This window comes from Eumetopias jubatus, unplaced genomic scaffold (genome assembly GCF_037043125.1).
Source record: "Eumetopias jubatus isolate StellerSeaLion01/CBP00866 unplaced genomic scaffold, mEumJub1_p1.0 scaffold_5, whole genome shotgun sequence".
NCBI lineage: Eukaryota > Metazoa > Chordata > Mammalia > Carnivora > Otariidae > Eumetopias > Eumetopias jubatus.
In genome coordinates, this window is record NW_028274811.1 from 125,713,905 (window position 1) to 125,733,687 (window position 19,783).

Here is a 19,783-nt window from a genome sequence, read left to right on the forward strand (position 1 = left end):
GATTTTTTTTGCATTAATTTTGAGTTTGAAAATAGTGTATTAAAATATTATATATCTTGATTTCGAGGATTTTTGGCATCCCCTTAAATTTGTATTCAAGGTCATAGCCAAATGATGGGGAGTGCTCAAGAGAATACCTCACATCATTTCCCTGGGTCCAGAAATTGCATCTAGAAAGGGACATGAACTGGACATTCTGTCCTTTTCCTTGGAAGGTCATGCTCAGTTTCACTAGGATTTTGTGCTGTTTCCAGCGTGGTGATGACCAGTCATGAGGACAAGGATGAGCTGCTGGTCTGTGGCAGAGCTGGACATAGGCCCAGTGAATTTCTGAGGCTTCTCTACAAGAAATCAGTTGAAAGTCATTTTAAGACTGGTTAGATTTCAACTGAGGGTTCTAGAGGGGAGGGGGAGAGGGGATGGGTTAGCCTGGTGATGGGTATTAAAGAGGGCACGTTCTGCACGGAGCACTGGGTGTTATACGCAAACAATGAATCATGGAACACTACATCAAAAACTAATGATGTAATGTATGGTGGTTAACATAACATAATAAAAAAATGAGTAAAAAAAAAAAAAAAAGACTGGTTAGATTTTGGCTGTGTCTCTTTTGCAACCTAAGCAGCAGATGAAATTCCTCCGGGAAGTATTCATCATTTAACTGCCACTAGCTTACAGTTAAGTTTTGGCTAGCTTGACATTTTCAGCCCATACTAATCTGAATTAGGTAATAAATGAGTGACAAGACCTGAACCATGCCCTCAGATACCATTAGACCAAAAGATAGTTGATTTGCCTGGAGGGAGCTCTGTGCTTATGAGGTCAGGAACCATGCTTAATGGTTTGCAAAGGAAGCATTCCCGACAAGGCGGAGCTGGAGATGCAGGTGAAAAGTCTTTCCTTGAGCCGGTAGACAGATACAGTGCAGGGCTTGCAGTTAGAGTCCTACCTGTCAGGCTACATGTGCCTTGGGGAGTGTCTTCAGTCACCTCAAAGGACATCGCTGAAATCTCAACAATTTCTCCAAACTCAACTTTACTTTTATTTCAATTCCCACTAGAACATAAGCTCCATAAGGACAAGAATTCTTGATGGTTTTGTTCCAGGCTATATCCTCAGCAATTAGAATGGTGCTTTACCTAAAATAAGGGCTGATGATCATGTGACCCTCCTAATTACAGCTCTTCAGTATCTCTCTGTTTCCATTAGAATAAATGCTGAAACACTTACGTGACCTACGTGACCTTACCCTGATGACTTCTTTAATTTCAGGTCAAGCCATCTTTTCTTCATTCACTGTATTCCAAGCTCTGCCCTACCACGCCTTTGCAAATGTTTTCTTCAGCATGGTGAACACATGCACACACACATGCACACACTTCACAGAACCAGCTCCTTCCCAACCTTCCTATATCTAACTATGAAGGTCCTTTCTTCAACCATTCTAAAGATCCTTCTCTATTTTTATCCATAGAGGACCTCTTCTCCTGCATGTCATGTTTCCCTCATAGCATTTTTCTCAACTTGTAATTGAATATTTTTAAAAAAATGTATTCCACTGCTTAATTTCTGTTTCTATGTTAGACATCTCAATCCATGAGGGAGTGACTATGACTCTCTTTGTTCCAATATATCCATATTCCTCTGAAAGACTCTGACATAGAATAGGTACTTACTTACAAATTACCTGTTGAATGAATGAATGAACGTCTCTAGTATATATGACCCTGTCCTAGAATAAAATACAAAGATGGTGTTCTCCATCTCTCTTTTGTCTACCCTCTTCCCTTTAGTGCTCTCTTTGCTTGTCCCAGTGGCTAAATACTGTCTGTTAGCTGCCCAGGCTGCCTTATACACCCCGAGCCCAGGTCTGACAGTCTAGACAATGCCCCACTAGGATGCTAAAGGCTGGAATGTCATGATGTACTGTGTATAATATACAGCCTTTAACAGACATGCATCCTTCTAAATACTGTGGGAATGTAGGACACTATAAATAGCTTACGGGGAAGAAATTTATGTGCAGACAGGAGGGTCATTCACTGCACAGAGGCAGCCAGCTGGCCCGCTGTCTATGCAGAAGAGAGTTCCTGGCATAGCTATCATAATCAGTTAAAACCAGGTTCGTCTGGGGGTGCCTGGGTGGCTCAGTCGTTAAGCATCTGCCTTCGGCTCAGGTCATGGTCAGGGTCCTGGGATTGAGCCCCATATCGGGCTCTCTGCTTGGCGGGAAACCTGCTTCTCCCTCTCCTACTCCCCCTGTTATGTTCCCTCTCTCTCTGTGTCTCTGTCAAATAAATAAAATCTTTTAAAAAAAAACCAGGTTCATCTGGGATTTTCATACTATTCTCTTCACCATTCTAACTATATATTGACTACCCTGTACTATTTTCCCTTCTTACATAAAACTGAAGAGAAATAATAGAAAGAGTATCATATGCCACAATGTTAACAATACTTACATTTAGATATTAAGATATGAGTGTTTTTAGGGTTTTCCCCCACATATGTACATTTAAAACTTTTTATTTATTGAGATTTTTTACTTTTATAATTTTAGAATATGTATTTCATGTACTCTCCTCTGTATTCGTAAATAGTATCTCAGTTGTATAGAGCCATGCTGTCCAATATGGTAGCCATCAATGTTATGTGAATATTCAAATTTAAATTAATCAAAATTAAATTCAGTTTAAAACTCAGTTCCTTACTAGCCATATTTCAAGAGCTTAGTAGTTACATGTAGTTAGTGGCTACTGTTTTGAATAGCACAGATATAGAACATTTCCATTACCACAGAAAGTTCTGGAAAATGCTGGTATAGAGTGTGTAGGTTTTGAACATTTGAATATAAAAACAGAGTCTTACATGTGTTGAAGAGTATTGTTGATGCAAACAAAAATTTGGAAAGATCAAATGCATGGGTTCCTTGTGATTCAAATGCAGTGGTATTGATTCCTCTCTGAGAAAAGGTGCTGGTTTGCTCATCAGGGTCTTTGAAATTTTATAGCTGTGGAAGCTAACTGAGTTTAGCCAACTGAGAATTTTTACAGAGTAATCTGTAAAGACTGGACAAGATGCCTGCCATGATGTGTAAGTGTTTCAGGCCACTCCTGAAACCCACTTTTTTATGGGAAATTTTCATAAGCATACTTGAAATTAGATTCCTTATTTCCCTAATTCCTGTTCCCATTAAAAGGCCTTTAGGATCTATTCTTGACTACCTCCTTTTTAATGACCTACAGGATAACATAATGCTAAGGTAAATTTATTATGCAACCAGCCCAGGGGGTCGTGCTCAGCAAGTTGCCAGGCTCTTCCTTGAAAGGGCAGGGACTAAGTGACCTTTGGTACGACAGCACAAGATCTGAACAGCTAATCTTTCTCTGTAATATTCAAAATTTGTCTGGTGTCAAGATGCATTCCCAAACCCATAAGCCTGGTGACCTGAGGAATGTGTCACATCTGCCTCAGTCATCATTAGCAAGAGGGACCTAGGTTATTAACTGAGACATGTAAAGATATAGTCATTCATAGATTTTTTAAAAAACAAATCTTCAATGAGCATCTACGATGTGCTACATACTTGGGATAGAACAGTAATTAAGGCAGACCTGGATACTGCTTTATAGAGTACCACCTCAAATTATTATAACACCAACCTTGTCAAAGTCAAGGATAATCTTAAATAACCAGAAATGAGCTGACACCCATGGGTCATGAGTGTCTCGAATGTGCGGTAATGGTAAAACTCTAGCTACGTGTCTAAATCAGAAAAGATATCGAACATATGAGTGTGTTTCATATCAATTAGCTTCTCAAGACATCCCATAAATGTCATTTAGTTCTGTGCAAGAGGAAAGAGACAAAATGTTTCTGTAATCGGGTCCTCTAGAGGCCACTAATCACCATATGAAACAGCGCTAGGTAGTAAACTGCCAAGACCTGTGATGTACTTCACTGTCCTTTCTCTAAGCACCCTGGGTTAACATGGAACAAGGAAGATCTACCAAAATGTTGATTAAAGTCCAGGATGAAAGGTCATTTCCTTAAATAAGTAAGATGTGGAGAACGTGTGACAATGTGAAAACAGAAGTACAGAATAAAAAGGGAAAATGTCTTCTTAAAGCATCTTTTTACAAGAAAAAAAAGGGAAGAAAGTAAAATTTGGATGTAATCTTAAGAAGGAGGCACTCAGATGATACCCCCTACAGAGCACATCTAATTGCCCAGAAAGTGGACTAGGAAATCTTATTGTAAATCTCTCTCCTAGAGATTTACTTCTAGATCTCACACTAAGGTGTTGTAAAGAAGTCTGATTGGAGTTCAGGGGCAAGAAAAGAAGGGAGAGGCATGGAAAGACCTCAGTGCTTCTGAAATAAAAATATCTGAGGAAAGAAAGCATATAGAGTGATGGTCAGAAATCAACATAAGGAATTGTGGTGGAGATGTTGCCTTTTCAGACCAGTCCACATAGGCATTGTGTTTGTGTTTCGGAAAATATTTGTTGAGTACAAGGGTATGTAACATTTGAGCCCAAAGAGATTTAGGAATCATCAATAGTTAATAATTGTTAAAGAGCATGAATGAAATCCCTGGACACTGTAGTATGAGAAGAATAGGGACCAAGCATGAACACTTGAGTATCCCTAAAGTTTAAGGTCAGGACGGAAGATAAGGAATCTATTAAAGGGATAGAAAATGAATGTTCAAAAAGAACCAGCAGTGTGTTGCAAGAGAAGTCAAGGGAGTAAAGAATTTAGAGAAGAGATACCTGTTTAAACACAGCTGGGAAGTACAGCCAGCTAAGGATCATAAACTGTACATTGATTTAACAACATTTGCCAGAGAAGTTTGAGTGGAATAGGGTGAGCATAACACAGATTGAAAGAGACTGAGAAGTGACAGGGAGGAGAGGAAATGTGGATGGGACCAGCCATTACTTGGAAGGATTCTAAAATGAAGACCCATGTAGACATTGTTAATCAGCTTTTATTCCTAAAGAATCTGGCTTGCTAAATTTTAAAGGTTTATCTCTGGAACTGACCTCCCTGGCTACAAGGATGGGACACGATCATACCTGACCTTTTGATCTGAGGAAGTATCCAAGTAACAGAGCATTCTTAACCCAATTCTTCTCTGATTATTATAAATATTGTTTAGTCCTTAGAGAAATAATGCTTTTGAACATTTTCTCCATAGCAGTTTTTCTTGCCCTTCTCTATAGTATAGGCCTGTAAGAATTAAGTCTATGGAGTTCAAGAAAAATGAGTTGGCATCTCTTCCTTTGAAAAGTGAGCTTTGGGGGTTAGCACAGTGAGCCCTGCAAAGCACCCACCATGGAGGCAAGGGAGTCTCTTGTGCTATACACAGACACTAGGTCCTATGTAGTCTTTAGGTAAACAGAGAAGATGATCAATGTGCCTCAGATCTGCCATGTGGTCAGCAGGCTTTGCACAGAGAAACACCCTGGAAGGTTGGAAGGCAGACCTTGCCTTTTATTAACAATCACAGCCTCTAAGTTTTTCATATAGTTCAGCTATAATATGCCAAGAAAAATATTTCAATGATTATTTGTTCTACTTCACAAAGCCAAGAGTCCTAGGTTATCACAACATACTAGTGTTGCCAAGCTTTATCTTAGCATCAGCTCCTTCTCATGACTAGAGTACTATGGTTGAAGCTGAGTGAGATAGGGCAAAGTTATCTCCTTAGAATGCCATGCGGTTTAAAAGCATTAGCCCTGGAAAAGTGGCTCATGACACTGGCTGCATATGAGATTCACCTATGAACAAATCCTAATACATTTAGAAATCCTGATTTAACTAGTCTAGGGAATAGATCTCTGGCATGATATATTTTTTTAAAGCACCCCAGATTCTATTATGCAGTGAGGGCTATGAACCGCTGCCCTAGTGGAAGACTATTTATGGGGGGGTCCATTCTACTAAAGAAGATAATATCTATAGTAAAACTGCTATCAAACCAATAGTTAGGTAATACTCTACTGTTTGTCAATCAAATATTTTAGTTAATGAATGTTGACAAGTTTACCAATAGAAACCAATTCTACATGATATTAGAATAAAGTAATATATACATTACAAAAGTCAGACTGAATAGCTCATTTAGCCAGCAGTTATCCAGAAATCATTCTGGAGTGCCTATTATGTGGCATACTCTATGCAAGAGGCTTAGAGAGATGTATAAATTATTCTTAAGTCCTTATTCTCAAAGAACTGTAAGTCTTCTGTGGAAGGTATAATGTAAGATATAAAGCAGAATCTAAGAATCAAGAAACACTGGAGGGTCTAATACTATCTTGAGGTCATTGTCATTTTGGTGTGTTAAAGATGACTACAAATTCTAACCACTCCTCCCATCAAAAGATGGCATCTATTTTCTTCTCCCTTTATATCTGAGTCAGCCTTATAAACTTTGACCAAGGAATGCAGCAGATGTGACACTATGCTAGTTGTAAGCCATAGTCTTTAAGAAACTTGGCAGCTTCTGTCTTTGTTATCTTGAAGCCTTCAGGCATCAATAAAGTGGTCCAGCTGGAGAGAATACATAAAGAGAGAGATGCCTGGGTGTTCCAGCCATTTGAACAAAGTGTTAGATATATGAACAAAGCCATCTTGAAATGTAGCCTTGAGACTGTTAGGTGAAGACGTCCACACTTGCCATTTGGAGAAGCCACGTGGAGAACTAAGACATCCTAGCCAACAGCCCCAGCTTGGGTCCCAGATAGTCTCATGACTGCACAAGTGAGACCAGTGAAAGAGTCATTCAATTAACCCATAGAATCATGAGAAATAATATAAAGTTTTTGTTTGAAGTCACTAAGATTTAGGATTGTTTGTTACACAGCAATATATAACTTATACAGAAGCTGGTGGCTGGAAATAAGGTGTAGCCATAGAAAACCTAAAACATGTGGCATTGGTTTTGGACCAGGTAGTAGGTAGAAACTGGAAGGGTGGTAAGGAGACTAGTAGTGGAGGTTTGAAAAGTAGTGAAGTATTTGCTATTGGAAACTGGAGAAAACAGCACTCATATTACATAGTGCTGAGTTGTTTGTCAACACTCTTGCCTCTGATAACCTAGAAGATAGAAAAGTCATCAATGAATTTATGGATCTGGCTAAGGAGATTTCCAGGCAAAATGTTGAAAGTGAAAGTTGACTTCTTTTAGCCACTTATGATAAAGTATGGGAAGACAGAAATGAACCAAAGAAGAAACTATTCCTTTTTAAAACAGAATTTAAGGGAAATGTTTCCAGCTTTGGACTTGCTAGGTTGGAAAATTTCTAGCCTTTCCATGTGTCAAAAAAGATTTTCAAAGTTAGAAATGGACTCAGGGTAAAAGTCAAATCCAGAATGCTGACGGTAAAACCTGGACCCAAGTAAAGGTCAAATCAAGGTTGTATGACCTTGATTTGTGCTTGTGTGACCCTATGTTAAGACTTCAGAAAGATGTAAGAATCTGAAGAGCATTGCTCCACAGCACCCTGACTTGCAGTCTAAAGGAAAAAGGGGCCTAACTTGAAGAATTTTATGGGTGTGAATTTTATTTAATGAAGTGAATTTATAATATGGTGCATAGAAAACATACAAAATTTAGAGGGAATTGTATTGACAAAAGTATCACCAGATTAGACTAAAAGGGATAGGGCAATACAAAATAAAATGATATTCTAGACTCCAAGATTTATGTAGACAAAACTAGGCAAAGAAAGCAACTCAGTTGTAAGCTTGACCCTTGTCTTATAGAAAAGAAAGTTCTCAGGTGAGAGAGCCAGATGCAGAGGATAGAAACAAGAGCCACCAAGAACAGTGGGCTGGAAAAAGACTCTGAGAGAGCAGAACTAGACCCTAATCAAGGAACAGTCTCTGAACTGTAATAGGAGACCCTGACAACTTGTGCCCAGGTGGATTTCAAAATTTCTATGAAACAGGGAAGCTATGTGCTCCCCTTCTCTCCCTTTTTGAATGGGAGTGTCCATTATTGTTATTCACTTTTGTATGTTGAATGTTTGGGGAGGTGGATAACTTGTCTTTTTAATTCACAAATCTCTGCAGAGATGGGAGCCACACCGATTGTCTACATTCAGGGGACTGCGCCTTAGGTGGCTCATTCATATCTGGGCCTAATTTAGATGACAAAACCCTGATCTCAAGTCTGAGCCTAATGCCATAATGGAATGAGAATATTGTAGGTCTTGGGAAGGGATAAGTGTATTTTGCTTACGGGAAGAATATAAATAATTTAGAGGTTATTAAAGATAGCCACAAATTCTCTGCTTTCTTTCACCATCAAGAGATGGAGTTTATTTTCCCTTTCCTTGAATCTGGCTTGGCATTGTGAATTGCTTTGATCAACATAATGTGGCAGAAGTGAAGCTAGTCTACTTTAGGCTAGGCTACACTTTAAAAATGGGCAGCATTTGCTTTATTAGTGCCTTAAGACTTCATGTTGGAAAGTCCCGTTACCTTGCTGAAGAGGCTGCATGGCCAGCCCCCAGCTAGTCCGGCCATCTCCACCAAGGTACCAGGCATGTGATGAAGTCATCTTGGAATGCTGCCTTAAGACTACCATGCTGTGAGAAGCCCAAGCTACCATATGGAGGGAACACATGGAGGAGAATGAACACATGACAGTTCATAGCCCCAGCCTGGCTGCGATCTGAATGCAGTTACAGGACTGACCCAACGTAAGACCAGAAAAAAAACTGTTCGTCAACCCACAATTCATGAGAAATAATAAATCATTCTTGTTTTAAGCCATTAAGTTTGGGGAGGTTTGTTTTACAGAAATAAATAACTAACACAATTGTGAGCTACAATTGGAGCATTTAGATAGGCCAAAGAATTTTCAAATAGAGAGTCTTATCTGGAAGTTCAGTTAAACTAGCTATTTTGTATTAGCACTTTCTTAAAACTGCATCTCAGGATGATATCAACAAAAGCAATCCTAGTATGCTTGAGAATAAGTAAACCAGAGTGTCATGCAACCCAGGGAGAAGACCTTGATTCCACTTCTCCTGTAATTATGTCTAGATGGGCAAAGTGTTAGGAAAATTCCTCAACAGAGAGTTATCAAGAACCTCCTATGAATGTCAGACAACCTAAGGAGAAAAATCTTATCTTTTTTAAAGATTTTATTCATTTATTTGAGAGAGAGAATGAGAGATAGAGAGCATGAGAGGGAAGAGGGTCAGAGGGAGAAGCAGACTCCCTGCTGAGCAGGGAGACGGATGTAGGACTCCATCCGGGGACTCCAGGATCATGACCTGAGCAGAAGGCAGTCGCTTAACCAACTGAGCCACCCAGGCGCCCAGGAGAAAAATCTTATTGCCAGTTTCTAAGGAAAGACAGGATGTGAACATCTAAATAATCCAAATATTAGCCACTTTCAGACCTTAATTAACTCTGAACACTGGGGACGTGTTTCTTTTTCTTCTACTATTTTCTGGAAGAGATTATGTAGGATTGTTATTAAGTCATTATTAAATATTTGGTAGAATTTTCCAGTGAAACCATCTGGACCTGGAGATTTTTTGTTGTTGGATTTTTGAAATTATGAATTCGATGTCCTTCATAGTTATAGGACTATTCAAATTATATCTTTCATGTTGGATGTGTTATGGCAATTTGTGCTTTTCGAGAAATCGGTGCTTTTCTTCTAAGTTGTCAAATTCACGTGTAGATTTGTTCACAGTATTCCCTTATTATTCTCTTGATGTCTGCAGGGTTGGTAGTGGTAAAACCTACTGCATTTTTTTATATTAGTAATTTGTCTTTGCTTTTTCTTTGTCAGTCTTGCCAGAGTTGGTCAATTTTACCGATCTTTTCCAAGCACCAACTTTTTGATTCATTGATTTTCTGTTTTCAATTTTAGTGATTCCTGCTCTTAACTTTACATGTGCCTCCCTTCTTCCTTTGAAATAGTTTTGCCCTTATTTTTCTAGATTCTTGAGGCTTTTTATTCTATGGAAAAATACTACTTCAGTTTATCAAATATGTTTGCATTTCATTAAATGCAGTATATTTATTAGATGGATTATCTCATAGCTATTACTTTCATAGAGTGCATATAAAATGCTTCCCTTATGCTCATGTGGAGCCATCAAGGCACATCAGAAAACAATAGCAAATCTCACAAAATGTGTGTGGATTTGAAAAAAAAAATGCCATCAAACAATCAGTACTAGCTGATATATCCCCTGGTGTGCTTAGAGAGGCCAATCAAGGTAAATTATACCAGTAAAAGGAGCAGACCATCAATGTTTTTTCCTGCTGCTCTAAAATTTTCCCCTAAGCAGTAAGTTAGCAGTGGAAAATCCCCAGCATGAAGGTTAGAGGAAGTGTGGTAAACATGTGCTGGTCACTAGATTTATCTTTCATGGTGTTTCCAATAATAATTTGCTCTCAGAACAACAAAGAATCTGAGTGTGAAGGGCTCAGGTTAGCAGCTGAGCTAAGTAAAGAACAAACTGTGGTTCAAAAGGGATAATTGGTATATTTTCTTATATTTGTATTGGTGTTCATTTGGAATTACTTAGTATATTCTTAAGAGGCAAACAACAAACTACCCAACTGAATTTTAAAATCATACAGTTATTCTTAGAGGTGTATAGACTCCCAGAGGAAAGAGGGATCTGGATTGAGTAACTGATTTGCCCAAAATTGCTCAGCCAGGTCCCAGAAGAGCTTGAGCTCAGACTGCCCACCCCTGTTCCACTATTTATTTAGTCAACAAATATTTATTGACTGCCTACAACATGTCAGGAGCTGTGCTAGGTGCTTGGATGCAAAAGAGGCAAGAATCCTTGACCCCATAGAGCTGGCAGAGGGAGAGAGATAATAAACAAGTAATGAATTAACAAAGTGAATTACACAACACATTGTGGGGTGATAAGTGCAATAAAAAAGAAAGTAGAGCAAAGGAAGTAGAGTTGGGAGTGCTAGTAGGGGTGACAGTAGAGTACAATTATAAATAGTGTATTCGGGGCAGCCCTCACTAAAAACACTGGGAAAAGGCAAGGAAATTAACCATGGGGGTAATGGGAGAGAGCATCTCTACAGAGCTACACAAAGGCCTTAATGTAAGAGTGGGCACAGAACAGTTTCTGAGATGCACCTGCCATGTTTGAGGAATTAAAATAATCTATTACACCATCTGCAGTGTGTCCTCTAAAAATCATGGAACCTATAGACTTTGAGAGTTGGGAAAGCTTGAAAAATTGTGCAGTCCGACCTCCTGGCCATGCAGAAATGTTCAGCACAGTAGCCCAGATCCACAGTTGTCCAGGCTCCAAACGAATCTCTTCAGTCCAAGATCTCATTGGGTCACAGAGCTTGTACCATTTTTTTAAGCCACTTCCAAAGGTTAGAAAGTTTTGTCTTTGTGGAGCTGAAATCTGCTTCCTATTGGCTTTATCTGTGATTCCACTTCTACCCTTTGGAGCAACACAAACCCCTTCCCCTGCCTCTCAGCCATGACATATCTCTCTTCTGTCTTCTTCCCTTCAAACTGTCTTCTGTTCCTGGCCAGCTTTGATGATTTTCTCTAGACCACCGCTTTCTAAACATTTTCATTCTCATCCTTATCAGTAAAAAAAAAAAAAAAGTAAAAGAAAATGGACATTTATCCCCCATATATATCTATTAACTTCTTTATAAATCATTGTCCCAACATATATATGTGTGTACAACTGTCCCAACATATCATATATGTACAACTGTCCCAACATATCATATACATTATAAAACAGACAAAAGGAAACTAAATTAAAAAATAGAATCTCAAATATTTTTCTCCCCCCTCCTCATGGATCGATCATCTTGCTCACTTTGGACATCTACTCTAGGAAAATTTTAGTTTCTTTATGTCCTCCCCCCAATTGTGAATGGAAAAACCACAGTCTTAGGAGAATATTTACAAAGAACATAGTGACAAAGCTCAGAATGAGGAACAGAGAAAACTCAGTTCTATCTGGGCTCTATCATCATCAGTTGCGTGATTTGACGCAAGTTACTTAACCTATCTATGCCTTGGTTTCCTCATCTCTAAAAATGCAGTGAATAGAGCTGTTATTTGGGGGCTCTAATGCCTTGCAATGTTGTGGGATACAAATGGGATAATCAATAGAAAGTACTTAATACAGTATGTAGCACAAAGTAGGCATGGAATAACTGTTAACTAGTTATTGTTATGTGGTTTTCAGACACCACTCCAGAAATATCCTCTAAGTCATACATGTCGGTCATTCAATCAAAACTACCTCCAGTAACCCGAATTACTGAATTCTTACCTTAGTAGTAAGTTGAAAGTCCTTCATGTCACAAGTGAGTAGTATTGTCCAGACGCTCTTTGCCCTTTCATTCCAATCATAGTGGCCTTCTTTTAGTCCTTTGGGTACCGTGTTTCCTTGAACTACCCCAGGGCCCTTGCACATGAAGTTTCCTCTGCCTAGGGTGATGTTCTGAACCATTCTTTACCTAGTTGACTCCTACTTTTCTGAAGGATCCCTTCTCTGTCATCCTCAACCAAATCATAGCCCTTTGTGTTTTTTTGTTTTGTTTTGTTTTATGATAACTGAAAGATAGACTGCTTGAGTTAACAGATACCCTTCTTTCAACAAATGTGTGTTATTTCTTTGGCCAAGGACACCTCTGAGACAGTCTGGCACAGAGGCAAGAATGTGGATTCTAAAGTCAGTAGGGGCAGCTTTCATTTAATTTCATAGTATATCTCCACTGTTAAAAATGCTCCGAGTATACATCCCTGTGAACAAAATTTAAATTCAAAAACCCCTGATCTCTTTCCACCTGGACTTTAAGGAAAGTCAAGTGATCTGCCCAAAGTAGATTATCTGTGGCACATAAAGCCAGCCATTGACTAGCCAGGGTTACTCGTTACTTGTTACAGGAGTTCTGAAATAAGAAACCAAAAGCCAATGAAGCAGAAAAAAGCCTTGTGGAGTGAAAATGCTAAAAAAGTAAAGAGCTCTGTTACTAGTATACACTAGCACATAGGTATGGTATATTCCCTTAGGAATTTCCTAGGGGAAAAACGCAGGCAGAGCTACTGGCCACCCCCAAACACAGACAATGAGTCAGAAGCATGAGGTATCTACCTAGATGCCCAGAGAAATGCTCTGCACACTGGAAGGTCTCCTAGCCACCCTTGGTACCCAGTTTCTTCCAGAAACTCAGGTATGAAATCCACTGAGGCAGTTTAAGAGACAATCTCTTAGTAGGGATGAGGCAATGAAAGATAATGTATCTGCAAGTAACAAAGGTAATAACCATTTTCTGGGTACCACCTGTGTGTTGGTCACTGTGGATATATATATTGCCTCTCCTGAGAAAATAACATGCTCAATACATCCTTGGTCAAATTGTCCCTCTAAGAAGCAGAAGCCAGGGGGCGCCTGGGTGGCTCAGTGGTTAAGCATCCAACTCTTAATTTCAGCTCAGATCATGATCTCAGGTCAGGGTTGTGAGATTGAGTCCTGCGTTGGGCTCTGCGCTGGGCTCTGCGCTGGGCATGGAGACTGCTTGAGATTCTTTCTTCCTCTCCTTCTGTTCCTCCATTCCCCAAAGAAAACACAGAAGCCAGTAGTGTTAAGACAAAATTACTAATGACCACTCCATCTTTTTCTTTTTTCCCTAACTCCACTTCAATCATCTCAGCTCTTCCCTCCATTGGGATGGTTGTCAAAATCAGTAGAGCAAGGCTGAATTCAGGCAGGATTTTTTAAAAAAGATTTTATTTTTAAGTAATCTCTGCACCCAGTGTGGGTCTCAAACTCACAACCCCGAGACCAAGAGTTGCATGCTCTACTGACTGAACCAGCCCACCCCCTAGGCAGGATTAAATCAACCCATGTGGCATAAATAAATATGGCAAACACTTGCCATGCTTATATATGATCTTTGAAAGATAACACTGAATTTAAATGAATACTCATTCTAAAACTTTCCGTACAGCAGGTATGAATTGGAAAGTCACAAAACAGTGATGTGTAAATATGAATCTCATTCTATTTTTATACCTGTGTCCATATTCCTTTGACTAGCCCCCATTTTTTCCTGACAACAGGACAATTTAGAGAAGCCAGACCAATCCTCTACATTTTTTACCCTCTTTTGACTGAAACATAATCTCTCTTCAGTATGTACTCAGTCAAATCCACTGTTATCATTATCAGTTTCCATCTAGTTCAATGCTTTCTCCAAGCTTCTGATCATCCCTTCTCTTCCTGTCTGATCATTCCTGGCAGCCGCAGCCTCACAAAGGGAAAGAAGAGGCTTCAGGGCCCCTGGTGGCATATTGGTGATGGAAGGTTCTGCATCTGGTTTGTGGTCACTCCTTAGCTGGCCGCAGCCACTCGTGTCCTTGTCTGTAGAGAGCTCTCAGGTGTGGTGCATTTGATGTGACCTTCTGCACAGCTCTAGGTGTGGATATTCCCACAGGAATGTGCTTTCTTTCCTTCACCCAGAAGCCCATCTCTAGTCTCCGATGACACTGATCCTTCATCAGGCCACATAGATCTGGGTGGCAAGCCAGTTTCTGTGTTTACCAACTTCCAGAGCTCCTGCTGAGCCCATGGAATGCTCACACGCTTTTGCTACCCCACAGAATGGAGACTTGAGCTGTCCCCGGACACCCTCTCTGTCTCTCACCTGTTCTGGCTGATGTGGAGCACCTCTGTGCATTATTGGCCCTCCAGAGGGCTCCAGATGAGAAATACACACGAACCCTATCTTTCAGAGTGATTCCTTCAAGAGTCACTGGGCAGATTCTCTGACCACCTTCTTCCATAGCACTGGAAGGTTCCACAAACACTCACTTCTCCAAAAAGAGCTAGTCTCACTTCCCCCAGCCCTTTTAATATATCCTAGTGGCAAAGGTCACAAATCAGGTCTGGTTTGCTCAAATCAATTTCATCCAACACCTGGCAAGTTCCCCACTGAGCCTGGCTGTGGATAATCTACTTTCTTTGTTCTTGGCAGTCATGATAGAATGGCGGGGGTGGGACTGGGGAGTGATAACAGCGAAAGAAAAAGAGCAGAACCCATACTTCAGTGTGTTGAGTCATTGCCATATGTGAATACTTGGTATGCTGCTCCATTTCAGATACCTGCACTCTCCGTTCCACAGGACAGATGGTTACGATACTCATTATGGTTATAGACTCATTATGGTTATGGGCTGGATTTTAAGAATATTTTAGAGACAATTTAATCCAATTCCCTTAATTTGCAGATAAGGAAATTGAAATCTATATGCATGCAAATACGAAACTTTTATCTTCTCCCATAACTTGTTCCTTTGTGCCAGAAATTCTGGGAATCTTAAGCAAAAAAAAAAAAAAAAAGGTGCCAGCTATTTCAATACAACCTACAAATGCAAGATGATTAGAATTACAGTCTGAAATATTTTAAGCTGTGCTTTTAAACTCATTATTTCCAAGTTCCTTAAAAAAACTCTTAAATTTTCAAAGAATTTTTCTGACTGCTACATTTCCTTTTGAGGAAAATCTTAATTTGTCTGATCGAAGTAGCAAAAAAGTACTTGGAAAGCCAGACAGACACAGACACCTCTGTCTTCCTATTTGGAGAAGGGAGGGGTGGTTTATTATTAAGGGAGTATGATGGTTAACTTTATGTGTCCACTTGGCTAGGCTATGGTACCCAGATATTTGGTTAAACATCAGTCTAAATGTTGCTGTGAAGGTATTTCTTTAGATGTGATTAACATTTTAATTAATAGACTGAGTAAAGTAATGTGAGTGGACCTCATCAAATCAGTTGAATATCTTAAGAAAAGGACTGAAATCTCCCTAGGAAGAAGGAATTCTGCCTCATACTTGAATTGCAACATCGGTTCTCCCTGGGATCTCTACTCTGCTGGCCTGCCCTGCAGAATCCTGACTTGCCCTCCCCACTGTGGCATGAGCCAATTCCTTAAAATAAATCTCTTGCTGTCTCCCTCCCTTACTCTTTCTCTTTCCCTATCTCTCTCTCTCTATTATATATTTTAAAATGTATATTTTATATTTAATATATTAAATATTTATATATAACAAATATATATTTATATTTGTATGTAAATATATACACCCTATTGGTTTTGTTTCTCTGGAGAATCCTGATTGATACAGGTGGTGTCACAGCAGCTGATCAGTTTGCAGTGATTCACACTGAGCCTGACAGTGGCCCAAAGAATGGTTCAGCCCCGACAATTATCTTCACCCAGAGAGATCTGATGTTCTCAGCAGGGCCAGTAACAGGAGATACAAAAGACCAAGGCTGAGACTTACCACCTGGCCAGGGTACCCTGGGCAGTGCAGGATTCCCTGGGGAACCCAAACACCATGTCTCATCTGCCTCCCTTGGTGCCGATGGGACCTTCAGGGCCATGGATGTTTTCCTGCCAAGGCACCAATCCTGAGGTTTGGAGCAAGCCCAGGGAGTGATAATGATAGGCCTGGAGTTACGATCTTCTCTGTTCGGGAAACTTGGAATAAACTACCACACTACAGCGGGAGCCCCAATTCTTATGGAAACAAATGTGACTGCCACAGTAATCAGAGTTCTCTTGGCAACAAGAAGTTCTTTGTACTCCATCCATTGCTTTCTCTGGTTTTTGAGGGGCAATGTTTGAGCTGGGTCTTTTCTGTTTCTTGTGAGGTTGGTCTGTACCTGGCTGAGCCCTCCAGGTCTTATGAAGAGAATATGAATGGGTGAACTGAAGGGATAGGCATCGAGTTCTTTTTGGGTTCTGGATATGAAGATCATTTTGTTCTGAAGTTTAGTGATACAGCAAGTGTCACAAGGTGGGGTTGTCATTGTTTCAGAGGTTCCGCAACATCACGATGAGTGTCCCTGTGATTCTTTTGATCTTTCTTCCATGGCCACGATGTGGTTGTTCCCATTCCAGGCATGACTTTCATGTTCAAGGAAGGAAGACGAAGCCCAGAGCCACAGCAGCAGGACAATAAATGCTTTCCAAATATGCTTATGTCTCATTGTCCAGAACTTGGCGTCTGGCCACCCTTAGCCAAGAGTGAGGCTACAAGTGAGGCTGGAGAAATATTTAGCTCTGCCAGTCTGCATAGAAGGAAGAAGAACTTTATAGCATAGCAGTGTTTGATATGAATCTGCTTTCTGCACTTTTAAAGCAGTGTGATAAAATATGTTTACAGATTGTGAGAAATTTCTGATATAATGCAACTCCCCCCAGGATGAATGTTGCTTTGAGAGCCACCTTGTAGATCAGTGTTCTCCAAATTGTGGGTTATGGAATTTATTTAGTGGGACTCAACTAGGTAGAGGAGGAGGAGGAAGAGAAAAGGAGGGGGAGAGGAGAAGGGGGAAGGAGAGAAGGATGAAGAATGGAAGATAATAGAAGAGAAAATATCAGGGTGAAACTTTGGTTTCACTTAGATACGTTTTTCTTACTCTTGATTGATGTCAAAAAGTTTGAAAGTAACTGTTAGAGAGCACGTGATTAACATGAGCTGTCAGAGGCTTTCGTGTGCGTGCATTTGGACAACCCTGACCACGGCAAGCTTATGAATAGTGCCCTTGCTCCCACTCTCATTAGACAGCTTTGTTCTCAGGCTCTTCCCTGACCCTCTTCCTGGCCTCCTTGTGTGTCTCTCCTGCTAATAAACTCCGCTTGAGCCTGCCACTCCCTCTCCACCTCTCTTGCCTTGAGTTCCACCTGGACCCAAGTGGACTATGTTTACAACATCCAATTTTGCTTTCATTCCCCCTAAGAAATTTTCTTCTATTTCCCCCATCCTCCAATATAGATTCTGAAAGGGTCAAAACTGATATCCTTAATGGCAAATTCAGCCTTTCCTGCTGACCGGCCAAAATTTGTCATCACTTTGTGGAAGTGTGTTTTTGTCAGCGCTCCTTCTCCCTCTCTGAGAGCATAGGTTTCTATCATAGATGCAGTTAGTATCATCTTTATGCCAAAGATTCTACTACTGTATTTCTAGTCCTGCCCTCTCACTCTTATGCCGTACTCCACTTTTGGAAATCTGGAACTCAGTATATCTGAAATGAGATGAAGCATATCCCCCTCAAAAGTGGATTTCCCTCCCAATTTCTGTATCTCTATAAACAGTACAATCTTCCAGTGACCCAGGCAGGCGTTATAGAAGCTGTCTTTTCTTCTTCGCTCTCTTTATCCTTCACATCTTCCTAAAGAACAATCCCCATGCTGTGGGGTATGGAGTAGCTTTTACTTGTGACTTGTCCCACTCATTGGTAGGGTGCAATCAACTGGAAGGACAAGGACCTACCATTCCACTTAATTCCTGGGATTTCCTTTTCTGAAGAGAATCATTATTTTTAAAGCTCCAGGTGTAAAATCAATTGTTTTTTTTAATGAGGAAAGCATCAATTTGTATTTTTTTAAATATTAATTTTCAAAGTTTAAAACAATGCTGAGAGGCATTTTACATGTAAATGATTACTCTCCATTTAAGAAAGTATTTGGCATTGCATCTAAAGAGTCATGAAAATATTTGTACCATGTGGCATAATAAGCAAAATTCTAAGAAAAGAAAAGACTAGAACCCAAAGGTGTTCATTATAAGTCTATGGAAAAATAGAAAGTAACCTAAGAGTTAAACAGTAGGAGAATGGCTTGGTAAATTATGCTTAAGAAATCATCAATTTCATTAGATATGATGCAGCCATTAAAATGATAATTACAAAAATTACGTAGCAACCTGGAAACATATAGGAAAAAAAGCAGCTATGATTACAACTAAGTTAAAATTAGGCATGAATTCTGGCAAGAACTGGAAAGAAATGTGGAAAAATAATTTGTTTTAAGATGGTGAAATCTGAACCATTTTTAAAATTTTATTTTCTTTTCTTCATTTATTTCCAAAGACATCTTGGTATAGGTAGTGGCTTTTAAGCTTTTCTGGCTGTGACTCATGGTGAAAACTACATTTTATATCATCAACTAGTATGTGTGCCCACACATAGACGCACTTCCACACTCATGTGTAAAAACTGTATTCTATTGTATTGTCCTTGTAAGATACATAATTTTTCACTTTTTAACATCTCTAAGTTGAGATGTATGTTACAAATGATGAGATCCTACATTTATAATTGTAAGCATTTTTTTCTTTCTTAAACGTACATACATTAAAGGTACATCTCATAATTAATGTTTTCAGGTTTGATAAAATATGGTAACAAATAGAAATTTCACGACACAACTACCACTGATGCATGGTGATATTTTCTCTTTTCTATTTTGTATCTTTTCAATTTTTTTAAAAAAAGATTGTATTTATTTGAGAGCGATAGAGATAGAGAGAGAGAGCATGAGTACATGGGGGAGGGGCAGAAGTAGAGAATCTTGAGCAGACTCCATGCTGAGTGTGGAGCTGGACATGGGGCTCAATCCCATGACCTGAGCTGAAATCAGGAGTCAGATGCTTAATCAACTGAGCCACCAGTGGCCCCAGTCTTTTCAATTTTTTAATTTTAAATTGAGCAACTCACTAAATTGAGTTTTACAGTTCATTAATGCAGAAGTTAGCAAACTGTGGTCATGTTTTTGTATGGCTCATGAGCTAAGAATGGTTTCTACATTTTTAAATACTTGGACAAGAGAAAAAGAATATTTCATGATGCACAACAGTGAAAAGAAATTCACATTTCAGTGTCATAAATTTTTCTTGGAACCCAGTCACCCATTTGTATACATATTGTTTATGACTACTTTTACACTG